The sequence below is a fragment of the Euleptes europaea genome, chromosome 7 (genome assembly GCF_029931775.1).
Source record: "Euleptes europaea isolate rEulEur1 chromosome 7, rEulEur1.hap1, whole genome shotgun sequence".
Lineage (NCBI taxonomy): Eukaryota > Metazoa > Chordata > Lepidosauria > Squamata > Sphaerodactylidae > Euleptes > Euleptes europaea.
In genome coordinates, this window is record NC_079318.1 from 4,145,376 (window position 1) to 4,160,987 (window position 15,612).

Below are 15,612 nucleotides of genomic sequence, written 5' to 3' on the forward strand. Positions count from 1 at the left end.
AAACACTTAAAATTGCTAAAGACAGATGAAAAGCAAAAGTAAAAAGTAAAAGAAATAGAATCAGAAGTCTAAACACAGTGGTCCAGTGACTGGCACACAGAGGCAAAAGAACTATCATAATAACCAGTATAAAGAAATAGAAGAGAACAACAAAAAGGAAGAACAAGAGATCTGTTCCCAAAATCCAACAAATCAAAAAGAAATTGAACCCATGTCTACAGATGCTGAAAGATCAACACGGAAATACATTAACAGAAAGGGACACAATAAAGAAAAGTTGGGAACAATACACTGAAGAACTTTATAGAAGAGATTAAATAATGACAGATGAAGAGTCTTTTGGAGAAGAACACGAACTTTTTGAAAGTGAAGCGAAAGCTGAATTGAGAGAAATAAATCACCATGAGTAGATGGAATATCAATAAAGCTATTCCAAGCCACAGAAACAGAGTCCATCAAAATTTTAATGAGAAGATGCCAACAAATATGGAAAACAAAACAATGACCCACATACTGGAAACAATCTACATTCCAATTGCAAAAAAGGGAGATGTCAAAGACTGCAGCAACTATCGGACCATCACATTAATTTCTCATGCAAGCAAAGTGATGCTCAAAGTCTTGCAACAAAGACTGTTCATATATAGTATGAGAAATCCCAGACTTCCAGGTGAAAAGATGGGTGACGAGTAAAACTCCGGTGAGCGGTTCGCTACCTACCCAGCAAGGAGGGCTAGGCAACGTGTCTGGAAGCTTGGAGTGATCAAACGTGAGACACACACACCCCATTAAATTGGGGTCTGCATATACCAGGTTCCCGCCTTGTGCGGCTCTGGCAGCAGCTGGGACAGAGTCTGGTCTTCCCGAGCCGGCGACTCTTCACCCTCCCCCCCTCTCCATTCTTTTTTCTCTTTCCCAGCTCCCCTCCCCATGATCTCAATAAGAATTGTGCCTGTAAGACCCCCAATTCAGAAGGCTATGAACTTCGAAGCCCATACAAAAAGCTCTGAGAAATAAAAGTCAAAGAACCAGATATACATTCCTTCCTTCCGAAATCAAAACCTGGCTCATAATAGCGGCCAAACAAAAGCGAAACTAATACTTGTAAAGGAGCCCCGTAGCGCAGAGTGTTAAACTGCAGTGCTCTGCTCACGACCTGAGTTCGATCCCAACGGAAGTTGGTTTCAGGTAGCCAGCTCAAGGTTGACTCAGCCTTCCATCCTTCCAAGGTCGGTGAAATGAGTACCCAGTTTGCTGGGGGTAAAGGGAAGATGACTGGGGAAGGCACTGGCAAACCACCCCGCAAACAAAGTCTGCCTTGGAAACGTTGGGTTGTGACATCACCCCATGGGTCAGGAATGACCGAGTGCTTGCACAGGGGACCTTTGCCTTTTAATACTTGTAAAGGAGGAAAAGCCCCAGATCTTACCCCGCAGCCGAAGTCCCAACTGGGAGGGGGAATTGGCACCAAGGGGGTAAAGAAACAAATTTTAAAACATACAATTGTTTTGATGTGCAGTCAATACTGTAGGCAAGAGATTACTGTTAGGACAGAATATGGAGAAACAGATTGGTTTCCAATTAGCAAAGTTGTCAGACAAGGATGTATTTTATCTCCCTATCCCTATGAAAGAAAGGGCTCATTTTTTGCCTTCCCGTTGTTGACTCAGAGGACTTGGGCATTTTAAGTGAGGGAAATCTAGTGTGTCATAGGGGTCTGTGAACTGAAGTTTATTAAGGTAAGCCCTAGTTTCATACTTCAAGTTTCTTGATAAGCCCCAGAGTCTATAACACCTGCTCCTGGGGCACAGCTTTCTATGTTGCATTAAGGCACCACAGACCACCCAGCAAAAAGGGACTTGATACTGGATGGGGTTCTAGTAGTGTGACTCCTTCAAAAGCTTTTTTATGCCCAGAGCTTCCCAACTCATTACATATTAAAACTTTCAGAAGATATAATATAAACTGGCAGGCAGGATATTTTTCACCTATAAGACATCAAACCATCATGTCTGCATTAATTAAAACCTATGTCATTGCGAGGGAAAAATTCTCTGAAAGATTTTGGCACATAATATGATTATGTATATTTCACTGACAGAGGAAGGCTGCACAGTGATGTATGATGAAGAGTGTTTAACAAACATTTACAAGCTATTGGGGAAAAGGCAAAATGCAGAAATTGAATGTGATCCTTAAATAATTCAGACAAGCAAAATGAAGATACTAAATTATGTAACAGGGCAGATCTGTATCTTTTGGCAATTAATTGGGATACTTTGAGAACATAATTTTATTTCATTCAAATTGAAGAAAAATTCTGTCTCCATGTTTGGTGGGGAGGAGTCCTCATTATAATTAAAACCAGGTACCAGGCTCAAGGTTGACTCCTTCCATCCTTCCAAGGTCGGTGAAATGAGTACCCAGTTTGCTGGGGGTAAAGGGAAGATGACTGGGGAAGGCACTGGCAAACCACCCCGTAAACAAAGTCTGCCTAGGAAACGTCGGGAGGTGACGTCACCCCATAGGTCAGGAATGACCCGGTGCTTGCACAGGAGACCTTTACCTTTTTACCAGGCACCTATACTTGGGGGTGGGGGATATTATTCAGGGGAGAGGGGGGGTTCATAATTCCCAAGAATCCAGGAATTGTATTCCCATTATGGGAAACCATTATAACAACACAAACCAGCGATTTCTGTGTATATCTTTGGCTTAGGAATTTTGTTACGCACACTCTTAATCTGTGCCAATATTGCATTATATCATGAGGATTTGAGATTTATATACAGAAAGGAAAATTCAAAATTTAAGTTTGTGTATACTTATGACACTGAGCAACATTTATGTAAATAGTGGTTTTCGTTACCTTGTTCAAATACTATGGATATGCATACTTTGTGAAATTTAATATCATTTTATTTAGGGGGCTATCCAGCCTCTGTCGGGTCCATTTCCTCATATATGCACAAGAGAATGACTGTACCAATGCCCATTCTCTGTTCGGCAAGCAAGAGACTGGAATGTCCCTGAAGACTTAATTTTTTTTTTCTTCAGCATAACTGCTAATGGTATTATTGTTGTACTAAAGATTTTCCCTTATGATTGCTGCATTTTTTTTTAGCCTTACACTCCACAAAATGCACTTATTATAATTAATGAACCTTCTAACAAAGCATCACACATATTGATAAGGGAGATGGGAAGATCTCTTTGTTTCTCATTGTTTTAATTTATGTTTGTTCTGCTCCAACAGAATCACATTTTTAATGTTCTGATACCTAAAAGGAAGCAGTCCTCTTAGAAACATCCCACACATTCATTACCTATTTAAATTCATTTTTCAACAGGATTTGCAACACTAAAATGAAACCCAAATTTTTAAATGTTATTTTCTCATCAGTAGCTCCATAGTCATACCAGGGTGCTATAATAAAAGCAAATTTGCTAAAGCATGCCTGACAAATTTACTTAACAACACTTAATCTATATGAGACACTTATAAAATCAGTCACCTTGGAATCTAGCTAGTATCATACTCATCTCTAAGAATTCTGAATGTCTTCTTACAGTGTCTGATGGAAATGCCCATTGTGTCATTCACCATACCTTCATCAATGCTTCTCCCTTTTCCTGGTATTAGTCTCCATGGATATTAACAAGTGTGAGAGAGACTGTCACACTAATGTCAAAAATGGCTGCTTTGCCTTAGGGCCACCAGGAAAATGCCAGTTGTGGTAATTAAAAAAAAAATTTCTACCATGAGCAATATGCCAGATTGATCATACAAATAATCAAGCACCATGTAGTCTTTCTTTCTATTAAGAATGGCAAAGGCGTCTGGAAATTTGTCCAAAAGTGTTCTGTGAAGAAAGACAGTTTTCCTAGAGATCTCACTGGGAATGCATTCATGCTGGACTCACAGGTGGATAATAGCAAATAAATTGCCCCACAGAAATGTGCGTACCTTCCCTTCATTCAATGGGTTGCCCTAAGGAAGAATGAGCTGCTATTTCTGAGGGAAACTTGGAGGTTATGAAGATGACAGGAGCATAGGATGCTTCCTGTCATCCTTATATCCTCCAGAAATGGGTAGCCACTGGCCAGCACAAAGGCAATCTTGTATAAGAGGGGTGGACTACTTGAACATCTATTGGATATCAGTTAGGGTTGCCATCCTCCAGGTGGGGCCTGGAGTTCTCCTGGAATTATAACTGATTTCCAGACTAAAGACATCAGTTTCCCTGAAGAAACTGGCAGCTTTGGAGGATGGATTCTATGGCATCTCATCCCTGCTGAGCTTCCTGCTCTACCCAAACTCCACCCTCCCCAGGCTCCATCCTCAAACCTCTATGAATTTCTCAACCTGGAGTTGGCAACACTAGCATCAGCACACACTCTTCTACATCTGAAGAACAGAAAGGCTGCATCCAAAGTATTAATGAATGTACATATGTTTAACCATTGGGGGCATTAGTTGTCTCACTTTTCTACCCTAAACAGCTTACAAAAATACCTATTTAAACTTTTAAAAAAACTTTAAGAAGAAGCTGTTTGGGGACTGAAGACCAGCCTGTTCTGGAGGATTATGTTTATAGCTTTGGGGGTGGTACTAGATCCTGCCCTATGGTTGGAGGCTCAGGTCTCCTCAGTGGCATATAGCACCTTTTAGCAGCTCTGGCTAGTTCACAACCTATAGCTGTTCCCCAAAAAGCATTATCTGGCCACAAATAGGGATGCCAACCTCCAGGTGAGGTCTGAAGATCAGTTCCCCTCTTGAAAATGGTGCGACCCTATCCTCCCATATATTGACTTTTTTTTCCTATTCCTGCACACATGGACTATGTAGAGCCGAGGGACTATGCAGAGCGCCCACAGCACAGGTGACCAAAGATGGAAGCAACCCATACACTACCCCAGACCAAGCTGTATGGAGCCAGCAGGACTTCGCATACATGGCAAGCAGCAAATATGGATCCTGTCAAGGAAGTGAACTGGAATCCATCTTGGATGTGGTTGCACAGCAAGAGGGCAACACTGGCCTCTGAACTCACCTGCTACCCCCCCCCCCACCCTGAGCTCACCCTCAGAAGAACTGCTCATCCAGACAATGGACAGCACATTGGGACATTTTGCATAACTATCAATGTGGCTGTCCTATCAAGATCTACTTGACAACCCCTGCAAGAGGGCAATGGTGCTCTCCTGTCACTCCTTGCATTCCTTCCCTGGGATAGTCTGGGACCAGGGACCAAATCCTCCTCATCCTCCCTCACCCCTCTCTAGTTCCTGATATCACAATATCAATACCACAATCACCCGATAATTGACAGCTATTAATAATCTCATCAACTCAGCACCCTGCCTTTCTCCCTGGGACTCCCCTCCACTTGAGGAACAATTTTTACCTTTGTGCCCCAAGACCACCTGCCTGGTGAGTCAGCCTGCCCCAGGGCAGATTTTTACTGTAAGTATTGCCACCCTCACAGTGGCCATTGGCCAAGCGTTTTACTGGATCCAAGTGTTTTGTCCTGTGCTGTTGGTGCGGTCCATCTATTCCTTTGCTGACTCCTGGCTGCAGTCATTCTCCTTGGAACATCTTCCTGCACATTGGATGGTAGCTATGATTTCCAATTGCCCTATCCCTATTATGCATGTGTGTGTGTGTGTGTGTTTGATTTGTTTTCTTGCTTTCTCTCTGTGTGTACCCCCTTTATTCCCCTTAATAAAGACCACCTGTTTTACTGTTTAAATTGCTTCCTGCTTAGTTTATTCCTCTGGATTCGCTCATCCCTTTGTATACATTGGCCAAAGAAACAGCTTTAAAATGAGCCTCTCGTTAGTGCTCAAATTTGTCTCCAATAAGCTAATTCCCCCATTAAATGTTGGAGACCCCCAGCATTCCCCATAACAATGGCTGCTTTGGAGAGCTGACTCTACAGCATTATACCTCACTTAGGTCTCTCCCCTCCCCAAACCCTGCCCTCCTCAGATCCCCCCCCCTCACAAATCACCAGGAATTTCCCCATCTGGAGTTGGCAAACCTAGGCCACAGAGATTCATGCTGTGATCACATCAAAGTTAGATTACTGTGAAGTGCACTATGTGGGGCTTCCTTAGAAAATGGTTTGGAAACTTCAATTTGTCGAAACTGCAGCAGCCAAGCTACTGTCAGGCATTGGTAACAGGGATTGTATCACCCCTGTGCTGAAAGATCTGCACTGGTTACCCATCTCTTTCAAAGTGTCAGTCCTTACCTTTATGGTCCTAAAAGGCTTGGAGCCAGGGGACATGAAGAACCATCTTCTCCATTCTATCCAGCCTGCCAGTTAAGATCTGTCTCTCAAAACCTGCTGTCTGTGCATGTGTCTTCAAAAGTGAAGCGGGTAGCAACTACAGGCAGGGCATTTTCTGTGGTACCACCTCGCCTTGGGAATTCCCTCCCCCTTGAGGCTTACCAGGCACCTACTTTATTTTCTTTTAGGTGCCAGGCCAAAACACATCTCATACAGTGTGGTGTAGTGGTTAAGAGCGGTGGACTCTAATCTGGAGAACCGAGTTTGATTACCCACTCCTCCACATGAAGCCTGCTGGGTGACCTTGGGCCAGTCACAGTTCTCTCAGAACTCTTTCAGCCCCACCTACCTCACAAGGTGTCTGTTGTGGGGAGGGGAAGGGAAGGTGATTGTAAGCCACTTTGAGACTCCTTTCAGTAGAAAAAAAGTGGGGTATAAAAACCAACTATTCTTCTCTCAGGCTTTTAATTAGGGTTTTTAAAAATCTTATCAGCTTTTTTAATGGTCTGATTTTAGTTAAGTTGCTGCTAATGTACAATGGCTTGTTTTAAATACTGTGGTGGTTTTAATCATAACCTGGTTAGAGCAGGATTATGAAGGATTATTTATATAGAAATATAAATAAATAAGATCAGTCCTGTGGGCTTCCCATTCTCAGCCACCACACCTACATACTTTTAAGGTTAGGGTTGCCAAATATGGGTAGAGATATTACTGGAGATTTGGAGTGGAGCCTGGGGAGGGTGAAGTTTAGAGACGGAAAGGAGCTCGGCCATGATGTGGTGCCATAAAGTCCACGCTCCAATGGTACCATTTTCAGCAGCGGAACTGTTCTTTGTAGTCTGAAGATCAGTTGTAGTTCCAGGAGAACAGGCTCCACCTGGAGGCTTTTATCTAATACAGCAGAGGAAGGCGTTGCGGTGGGAACAAAAATTTTAAGTCGTGTTGGATGCTTGAGTACTGGACACGTTTAAATTGCGAGGTAAGTTGCTAGTGCGTTCAAGGGCCTTGTTTATCTAATATTAGAACTTTTTTGGGGGGGGTTGATATTACTCCATTATATTGTATGTGAACTGATCTCCCTTTTAGCCTGGTATTCAGGACCCCACTTGATTATCTCCCTCACCACCTTCCAACTTGCTGTGGCAGGGAAAGTACTTGGGAGCACTATGTTTCTTCCTGGTTGCAGCCAGGAAGTCCCTACCAGCTCCTGTAAATACATACAAGCAGATGCCGGTTGCCCCCAGAGTTTCTCAGCACCTCCTTTATATGGTTGTTTCCTTCTGGGACGTTGGCACCTTGTGGTGAAATCACTGCTGGTGCATCCCAATCCACTTCTATTTGCTGTGGGAGTGGCTTCAATAGCCCCACTGAGGCCCCTGAAGGTGACATGCCACAAAATCATAAAACATTCTGTTGTATTACAAAATAATAGTAAATTGAAGGTATCTGCCATGAATATAAACAATATTTAAGAAAAGCAAGGTAGGTTTTTAAAGAATATGCTTAATTAAATCTGAAAATATATCCATTTGAGTCATTCATTTTTATATAGAAGTGGCAGATACTTTTTCTACATAAATTACTTCAGGAAGTATCTCAAAAATGATTCAGATATACCAAATAGATATGCACTGTTTATGATGTTCTGTATAGAAATTGATTTTATAAAAGGACTGACATTTGGCTTCTGACAGTTTCTTCTTCCTTCTTCACTGCTTGTCATTTTGGCTTTGGGGACTATCCTTCACCCTGGAAGGAAGAGCTTTTGCTTTTACAATAAATTCCAAATTCCTCCCACAGACAACTACAGAGGTGTCTTCTTCTCTGAGAAATGAGCTGGCAGCTTGGAAGTGTAATAACAAGTAAAATAAATGAACCTTACTCTGAAGACTTAAAGAGACCTCTGGAAAGCCACTGTTTTCAATGTGGAATTGGATTTGCTTCTTGCATGAGCACATTTATTCTTGTGTAAAGCCAATGGATACTTCAGAAAACATTACTCAACAGTGAACACTGTTTGAAAGAAGCAGAAGTACAGAAAATCACATTAAAAGCACAGAACGTCTGTATGTAATATGGTAAAAATCACAGGGAGGCTGCGATTTCAGATTTTTCAAGCTCTGTGAAGCTGGGACAACTTCACCATTTATTGTATCCAAGCAAAAATTCACACACACTCTGGTGTTGCATGACTGGAACTTCAGAAATGTTAGTTGGCATTAAAACTAGAAGTTACACCTCCAATATGGGTTGTAGCCAAGGTGCAAGAGAAGGGAAGGGCTTAAATGTCCCCATTCTGCTTCCTTTGTTAATAATGTCCTCACCTCAGCTTATTTAAGCCACAATAGGGGAAAAGACAGACATAATATGAACATTTTCCCCCACCCCGCCACCATCTTAAGGGGGACTAGGGTTGCCAGCTCTGGTCTCAACAGTAGTGGGAACATTTGAGGACAGAGACTACCAAAATGGCAACATGCAAACATAGAGGTTGGTTACATAAATGGAAGTGATGTTGTGGCATTGCTCAACACATTCCCCCCCTCCATTTTCCCCCTTCTGCCCCATTCAGCATTGGCAGGGGACAGGAACTACCAGTGGGGGGTTGCCCTAACCCTAAAGGGGACCCAGTGGGTTTGGCACAGGATAAGAGTTAACCCACCTCTCCAGTATGGCCTTTTTCTTCTGCCTAACTTAATTTGCTTTCAACAATCCATGAAGTCCTAGTGAGCTTTATTGGTGAGACCTCACACAGAGAAAAAAAGGTCTACTGTGGTATGGATTTTATCTCCCTTTGGCTGCATGCTACACATTTGTAAGAAATATACTTCGATCCCCATCTCCATTGCACACAAAAACAGATGGACTCATACATAATTGGATTTCATTCGGGCTGCTTTTAAGGAAGGGAAAGACTTTCATTTTAGAGGGGTGGAAGCCAGGCTGCCTATAATAGGGAAGGGAGAGAATGGAGTACAAGCCAGAATAGCTTTTGGATCTTTGGCTGATTGGCACATTTAAGCTACAATAGACTGTTTCCTGCCTGTTAGAGAATACAAGCAAGGCCTTCGCTTCCCTTCCCAAGGGTGCCAGTGGAGGTTTAGGAAAATAAAATTTTTGTCTCTTTCCCCCTGATCCATCATTTGTCACAGTGCCAGCAGCTGAAAGCAAGCAATTTGCCTGTTCCTACCACATGACCCCACAGCAATGAGCATCCCTGGTTATAAAATGAAAAACTTTCCAAAACTAGAGAGCCAGCAATAAAATTTGGGGTGTGTGCATATCAATATGCCAAAAAACCTTTTGGTATTTTTCAGGTTTTTTTAAAAAAAACCGATATTTTTAAAAGGCAACAATAAAGGGAGCTGAGAAAGCGGACTTTTTTTTTTTGCATTGTTCGGACCACTTTTGGCCCGCTGCCTTTTTCCCCTCCTTCCCCCCTTCCCTTCCCTCTTCCCTTCCCCCTTACGTACCTGCTGGCTGACTCAGATCCATGCCGCCTGCCTTCTCCGAACTCTGGAGGAGGGGAGCAGCATGGAACTGAGACACATTCACGCCACCCACCTTCTCCAGACTCCAGAGAAGGTGGACAGCATGGACCTGAAAGAAATCCTTGCTGCCCCCTCCTCTTCTCCAGATTCCGGAAAAGGCAGGCAGCATGGATTTCTTTCAGATCTGTGCCACCAGCCTTCTCTGAATTCTGGGTATTTGGGGGCTTCAGGTTTATTAATAAAAATACTCAGAAAATTGTTGCACACCCCTACCAATCAAGAATAAAAATATTTGGCAGGAACATTTGGTATGTTTTCTGGTTGGTCAGTGGGGTATCAGGCAAAGGTTGCCAGCTAATGAGGGATGAAGGCAGCGTCTGGGAGGGGGGAACATAGGGGGTGCCATCAGATGATGGTGATTTTTTTTTACTTTTAAACTTTTAAAAAACTTTAAAAACTTTTATACTTTTTAAAACCTTTTAAACTTTAAACAAGTGCCAGGGGTGGAAACCTGCCTGTCATGGTCCAGCCTGCATTCCACAAAAGTGAGGACTCCTTGGAGGAAGAGGGACCCTGTGTGGCCAACCCAAGACTGTCAGCAGAGAGCCAGCAGGAAGACCAGACCCAGGCACTCTCGGAGGTGCAGCCACTAGGCAGGCCAGAGGCACCTACTACACCAGAGGCAGCAGCCCCAGACCCTGGCCCCAGTTCTCCAGGGTGACCAGCCCCCGTGGAAGGGCGCTGCAGAAGACTGTGCATGGAGATGCAGGAATGCTGGCGCAGTGCGAGATTAGCTGCCAGGTATAAGCTACATGGGGGAAGCTCAGATGAAGTGCTGGCAGGATGATTCCTAGAGGCAGGCATCAGCTATAAATCTCCTGGGAAGGAGTTGCAGGATGTGGCTGCAACTTGTTCGCCACACGTGTAACCTGCTGACCCCGTTGTGACTGATTCCTGAACTTACCTGACCTTGGACTGATAACTGGCTTTGGAAACTCCTCTGGCTCCCTATTGACCTCGGACTGTTTGACTTCGCTTCTGAATTTCCCCATCCCTGTTCCTGAGAGATGCTGTATCTTGACTCCGACCGCTGATAAGCAAGCCAGAACACTGTCGGCCCTATATCAGGTACACATCTGCCAAGACTGAGTCACTTTCTCCTCTCTTGCCATCCCCAGTGTCTTGGGATTAAAAACCTAGCATGAGGAAATGGCAACTGAAGGTAGAGTGCATCTATAGATATCACATGCTGCCACAATAATGGCCAAGACTGGCCTAGTTGGTTCAGGTCTGATGGTCAGAAGAAATTTCATTCAGATTACTTGTTCTTCATAAGGCTAATGAATGGTGTATGCTTAGCTCAGATTTTGGTTAGTTACTACCCTAATACCCAATCAAACAAGTCACTGACTTAATGTTGACCATCCACATGCTGGTGCTGATTAATTCCACCAATGTGTCAAATCGTCATCACTTCCAGAAACCCTGTTTATTCCTGCACATAGTCATGTCAAGACTAACAAATTGCTTGACCTAATAAAAATATGCCATGCCTTCTATCTCCGTTACTTAGAGATAAACAAATATAGGAGGACTTTTACCTTGGCTAGGTGCACAGCCTTACCCTCTGCTATGTTAGAGGGGAAATTTAAGAAGATACCCAGGGCGGAGAGACTCTGCCCCTGTAAATCCAGGGATTTAGAAACCACTGAACATGTTCTCCTGAATTGTAACTTTTACACAATACCTCATTCTAAGTTTATTGAGCCCCTCATACTGAGAATGGGACCTGACAGGGAAAGAGAAAAGATCGAAAAGCTCCTACAAGGAGATAATCCTTCAATCACCTCTCAGGTAGCAAACTTTTGTACGGCAGCAATGAAAATTTGTTGCCATAGAGTAGTCTCTTAGACCAAATGGCAGATGTAACTTGGATGCCATTTATTTTATTTTTTAAAGTGATTTAAGACTCGGACTGTAAACCTTTGTCTGTAAGACTATTTTAGTCCATGTATTTTGTTTTATTTGGCCAAGGGCCGTAAATAAACTATCTATCATGCCTTGGATGGCCTAGGCTAGCTTGATGTCATTAGATTTCAGAAGCTACATATGTTCTGCCCTGGTTGGTACTTGGATGGGGGACTACCAAGGAAGTTCAGGATTGCGGTTCAGAAGCAGGTTCTGACAAATCATCTCGATTCATCTTTTGCCTTGAAAGCCCTACAGGGTCACCTTAAAGTGTGACTTGATGGCACTTTCCCCCACCAATTAATATGTATGCTGCCTTGGAAGAAATCCAGGAATAAAATGAATGGATTGGTAAAGGTTCATTTTTATTTTTGCATAGATATTAATTAGGAAATGCCATGTAGAGCTATAGATCAGTTTACTTTGTTGCAAGTGTTTAACTTCTCTTTCTCTTTCCCTGTGTCAAAATGCAGCAGTAAAAAAGCTGGTGTCCTAGGGGCTTTCCCAAGACTTGAAGAGCAATCAAGAAATTATCACACTGCTCTACAGACTCAAGAGTGTGAGGGTCTGTCAGCTTTTGCCTTGTGTGCTCCCCCCCCCCTGGGCTCGTAAAAGCAGTCCAGGCCTTTTGCCTTTCTTTGGTTCAGGCGCTGCGTCCAGCAGGCCCCAGGTTGGAATGTCTCTTCCCCCCATCCTCCTCCCTTGCTCTCTCCGACTCCCTCCCACCAGCTATGGCCTTGGTGTGTAGATAGCAATAACGAGCTCCCTGAGAACTTTGATGTTCCTGTACCATGCTCAATTATCTCGTACTTTCCCATAACATGTACTTGACATCTGCTTCCCTGTAGGGGTTATAATTCTGTCTTTGTGAAATTGCTAGCACTTGCAACTTTACCCTTGTAGGGCCTATACTAACCTGAAGCTTTCAATAAAGTTCCTTGTTTCTGCAAGACCGTCTGAGCAAGTGATTTTATGGAGTTTGCACAGGGAGGTTGGGAACCCTCACATTGAGCAGTTATGTTTGGAAGTTGCTCTTAGGTAACAGGGAACGACTAGGAATCTAAAATAAACCACAGACTTGTTTCAAATTAGAACCTCTTGTACTAACTTGGAACTTCTTGTATAAGGTAACAAGGAACTTCTTGTACAAGGTAACAAGTACTTTAGGAAGATCTTCCTTTGTAAAATTACAATGTCCCTGTGTGGAACTTTGGGGGTTAATCATGGGCTACTTTGCAGACTAACCTAACCTTTTCTGAGACTAGCAACAATTTACCTTCTGAGAATTTACCTGAACTATTTACCCATCTGTGCTAGATGGTAGATACACATAAATAGTATATAGCACTGTCTCATTAACAGTTACATCCTCAGCAGTTCCGTACAATGGCAATAATTAATTGGTATACTTGGAACCTCCAGTCTCAGCAAGCTTTGGGTTACTTCAGGTTCCCTCCGCCAAATGCATTCAAAGGCATTTTAACTTACCTTAGTAGAATATATGTCTGACAAACTAATCAGTAACTTTCAAAGTTCATTTTAGGGAACTCTGGGGTTCATTGGAAGCTTATCAAGGGAGATCAGGCAACCTTCCTTGAAGGATAGCTTGCCCATCATTTATTTATTTACTTCCCTTATCCCCCACCTTTCTCCCCAATGGGGGCCCAGAGTGACTTACATAATTCTTTTCCATTTAATCCTCACAACAACACTGTGAGGTAGGTTAGGTTAAGTGTCTGTGACTGCTCCAAGGTCACCCAGCAAGCTTCCATGTCAGAGAGGGGATTCAATCCTAGGTCTCCCAGATTCTAGTCTCACACTCTAACCACTACACTACGCTGGTTATCCATTGTAGAAGTGTTTGCAGTGCCGAATTTACATATACGCTAAATAAGCTATAGCCTAGGGCCCTACTCTATTGGGGGCCCCCAAAAACTTTAAAGGAAAAAAAACTGGATGTACATTTCCAAAATATAAGATAAAAAACAAATCAAATAAAACCTACATACAGCAACAGTGTTATCATTTTAAGTTAGAGCTTAATAATTATTTCACTATTAATATACTTCTTCTTAATTGTATTTCAGTTCAACAATTACTTTGATAAAATACATATTTTGTTATGTGCAAATGGCTTTAGATACCTATTAGGTCCATAAATTACCATATAGCATATATTCAACACAAAAAACAGCGACAATTTGTTGTTGACAAAGGACAGCTGGACATATAAAGGGCCCCATTACCTTCAATAGCTTAGGGCCTCATCAAACCTAAATCCAGCCCTGGGTGTTTGGGTAATATGGTTGCAACGGACATGCTTCCTTCCCTCTCCAGAAGGAGATCCTTGTTTTTGCTGAGCTCTCAGTTAAGTGGTAGTTTCAGGGCTCATGCTGATCATACCACAGATCTTCCTGCTGAGTGTATTCATTATGTTGTTCTGGTGGTTTTCTTCAAAGTGGACAGGGTGACATCATGGAGTCTTGCTGTCATGATGGTACATTGGCTGGCTGTTTCCATTGCTGGTTGAAATGGGAGCATCATTGGCATTCCCATGCATGGTTGGTGGGTGTGGACAGTGTCTCTGTACACTCTAGTGCTGTTGCTATGCTTTCAGCTTTTGGATTTGGGTCTTTTAATGTATTTATTTATTTATATTTTAGATTTATAGCCTGCCCCTCCCCCACTACAGCAGAGCTCAGTGCGGGTAATAAAAAATCAAATACATTTAAAAACAAAATAGAATAAAATTCATAAAATACAAACAAGGGGGCACCCTACATAATTTGTACATAATTTGAAAGCAATGAAGTGAGGCTGACAATGTGCTGCAGGATCTATTATGTAAGCCAGCATCTTTATTCATCCATATCTACACAGAGACCTGCTCCCAAACCAGTTTCTAAAACCTTAAGATTATTGTATTCTACTACCTTTGGAGACATTTTCTTCTTTGCTTCCTTTTAGTACACAAGCATTTATAGTGTCTTATATACCGTATATACTCAGGTATAAGCCGACCCGAGTATAAGCCGAGGTGCCTAATTTCACCCCCAAAATGGGGAAAAATTAGGCACCCGCGTATAGGCCGAGGGGGAAATGCAGCCCCTCCCCCCCCGCAGGCTTACCTTAAGGCGGGCTGGCAGGTGGCGGCGGCCCCTTCCCTGCGGGCCTGTGGGACCTCCTGCATGCAGGGAGGGGGCCGCCGCCGCCAGGGAAGGCGTGCGGGCAGGCGGCAGCGGCCCCCTCCCTGCACGCAGGAGGCCCCACGGGCCACTCCTGGCCCACAGAGAAGGCGTGCGGGCAGGCTGGCGGCGGCAGCGGTAAGTTTCCCCCCTCGCCCCCTCCCTCCCCCTACCGTATTGACCTGCGTATAAGCCGAGTTGGGCTTTTTCAGCACTTTTTTTGGGATGAAAAACTCGGTTTATACACGAGTATATACGGGACCTTATCAATAATTCTTACAACAACCCTGTAAGGAATATCAACATTATCTCTTTGATTAAGAGGGATGGAACTGAGGCTGTGACTGTGGCTTGCCTATACCAATGATTTCCTAATAGGTCAAAATGTTAGCCACTGTAGTAAAATAATGCACTGATATGGGAATCAATTGTTTTGGTGATGTTATCATAATCTACTATAAGCAAACTTGCCTGAAATACTCCTTAGAAATCCCATGTACTCTGCCCTGAAGTTACTGGAAGAAGGAACAGGTGCAAATGATCCCATGAATAAGATGGTCCTGTACTGAAGTTGTGAACTGGTCCTTTCTCCTGCTTAATTTCAGAAGGCAGGAAAACGTTCTTGAAAAATGTATTTGAAATTTTAAAGCCCCCTTTATGGAGCTAGAG